Source organism: Haliaeetus leucocephalus, unplaced genomic scaffold (assembly GCF_000737465.1).
Source record: "Haliaeetus leucocephalus isolate CR32 unplaced genomic scaffold, Haliaeetus_leucocephalus-4.0 Scaffold161, whole genome shotgun sequence".
Classification (NCBI taxonomy): Eukaryota; Metazoa; Chordata; class Aves; order Accipitriformes; family Accipitridae; genus Haliaeetus; species Haliaeetus leucocephalus.
Window position 1 is genome coordinate 802,233 of NW_010972597.1, and position 2,599 is coordinate 804,831.

A 2,599-nucleotide genomic window follows, 5' to 3' on the forward strand; every position below is an offset into this window, starting at 1 on the left:
CACAGCTTTTGCTCAGTGCTGCTAGATGTCTTCTGTGTGACTAATGTACAAAAGCTTTATAAAAAGCAATCAGTGGGAAATATAAAACCATTTATATTATGGAACCATAATGATGAATCAGTAATAATAATAATAGTAGTAATAATAATAATGAAAAAGTGGAAGCAGCCTGGCTCTGACATTGGATGGGATTCATCTGCTCTTCAAACTAGAAGAAATTGCACAAGTGCTGTGGAGCAGGAGATCTTCAGCAGCATCTCAGGGAGAGGAGTAGGGGGTTGCGCAGGTGACTGCTTCTGTCCCATTTGTCAGCCTCTTTTCTGCTCCTCTACTTAGACATTAACTTCCATGCACTGACTCTTGAGGAGGCTTTGCTGGATGAACAGCCTTGGTTTGGGACTCATCGTCTTGCCTTTTACCTTGGCTTCCTTCTGTGATTTTGGAGAAGTCCCCTGACAGCCTCATGCCAGGTACCTCCACTGTTGTGCCAGGGCTAGGCAGGAGTGTGTTCAGGGCAGGGATCTAACACCTTCGATCTCTTGCGAGGTTGCCTTGGTGTCCTTCCCTTTTGCCAGCTAGTTCTTATTAACGTCACTAATTACTATTCTTTCTTAACACTTACAGGATTTGCCGGTTCCTGTATGCCAATGGGGATTGTGTTCTGGCTCCTTGTTGGTGCCTTAGGAGAAGCTGATGCTCTGAACAGGTATGTTTGCCGTGCTGCTGGTGAGGGCGAGAGGGTCTGTCTGTGTCCAAGAGTGAAACGTGTGCAAGGTTTGCCTTATGGGTGTGGATTGACAGATACTGTGGGAGAGAATGCTCTGCAACAAATAGGTTTTTTTCCATCCACATGTATTGTGAAAACACCCAGACAGAAGGTGAGGCTTGCACTTAGCCTTGCCAACAGCCCTGGAGAACACAGCATTGCTGCAGAGCAACTCCTGGGAGGCCATGCTCCTTGCTAACGCAGGCACAGCCTTTTCCTTCCTGTAGCACCAGCTGGGGAATCCCACTTGAGCTCATGGCTGCATGCATCACTACTGCACCCTCCTGCTTTGCTGGTCTTCTGTAGCTCCCATGTAGCGTGCATCTGCTCGCCGTCCTGAGTGGGGGTGGGAGGAAGCTGTTTTTGTGTTGGTGTCCAACCACAAACAAATCTGCTGTTGTTTTCCTAATGTATGGCAAGAACAGCCTGTAGCAGCTTATTCCTTCCTGGATAATTACTGCTCTGCTCTGCCACTGATGGCTATCAGAAACAGTGGAGTATTGCCTCTGCTGTGCTGCCCCATGCATCCTTTTGCCTTGCCTGAGTTACTTGATGTATTTATTGCTTTAAGGCATCAGTGCTCAACTGAAAAAATCTCATCTGCGCTCTCTGCAACTGGCACTGTAAGTGGATTGCTTGACTCGGTTGTAGTCACCAAGATGCCAAACATGCTTTCAGTGATGCCCCTTGCTGTGCTGCCAGCAGGTCTGCTTGCACCTTGATTTCAATTCCTGCATTACTTGGAGGAGGAGAAAATACAGGGCTGGGTTGCAGGCTGCTTTTTTATTAACTGGAATTATGTTCCCAGCTGACCAGAGGTGTGCGTCCAACCCCTGGAATTGGAGTGGAATATTTTGCCATTTGTGATTGCTTAGGGGAGGTCTGAGAAGTGGGTAGATGGATGCTCAGAAGCGTCGATGGACAAGGAGGGATTGGGCTGGCACCTGGAGCTCGAGCCTTCTTCAGCTTGCCCTAAGAGCTTACAGAGCAAAAGAGGGTCCTGCAAATGTCTGTTCCTGATGGATCTCATCCCAAAACGGCATTGCCTTGCCTTTGGCCTGCCTGAATGGCCCATTTGATTTTAGGAGGACATAACTGTAACTTGCTGCATGAAGCTTTCTTGATCCCTAAAAAAGTGAAATGGATTCATTATGGAAAGTTACCTTTCTTGAAAACCTGGTTCATCCAGGACTGTCTGGGTGGTGCGGTGAATGTGCTGGAGAGTAGGCGTCAGGGCGGAGCTGTTTCCACCTAATTCCCCTGTATTTCCCAGGGTTTATCACACCATGCAAGCAGATGTGCTCTCTGCTTCGGAGCTGAAAGCAGAGTTGGTTAGTAGAGCACTGCCTGTGCTTCCCATGCTAGCCTTCTCACTGTACTTTCCTTTTCTTAAATTAATTTTCTAGTGTAAAAGGCCCTTTTTAAGGTGAGAACTGTAATGAGAAGGGGAACAGCAAAGGTAGGAGTACCTCCATTTGCTAGCAAGCTGTCACAGGTGTGTCCGAGTTGGAGGGAGCCAGCACTGAGTCAGAGCCCCAGACTCCTGGTGACTCAGGTGGCAAAAGCCCAAGTTGTTCTCTTACATGCCTGAATTGCAGTGAATTTCCTGTAAGAGGGTTTTGCCTCCGGTAGTGGCCGTGCAGGGAGCGGTGTGTCATCCTCTTCCTCCCGTACAGGTTATGAGCAGTTCAGTTCACAGGGGATGCAGGCAAATGGTGGTGGTGGCACTTCTCTTCCTGCCAAAACAGGTGGAAACTTGATTTACCCCAGCACCCTCAACCCTACCCTGCTCCCTCCCCCCCCCCCCCCCCCCCTTTCTTTCTTTTACGTGAT

At 48.6% G+C, this 2,599-nt stretch overlaps 1 protein-coding gene across 2 annotated transcripts in view; it reads left to right on the top strand.

Annotated features, from left to right (window-relative positions):
• The first annotated feature begins 337 nt into the window (after positions 1 to 337).
• Positions 338 to 2,599, top strand: part of LOC104828685 (USP6 N-terminal-like protein) — a 73,950-nt gene continuing 71,688 nt past the window's right edge. For both annotated transcript variants that reach the window (XM_010562549.1, XM_010562553.1), the window contains exon 1: positions 338 to 706. The gene's annotated coding sequence lies outside the window, so the exon portion shown is untranslated. The remainder of the gene's footprint in view (positions 707 to 2,599) is intronic.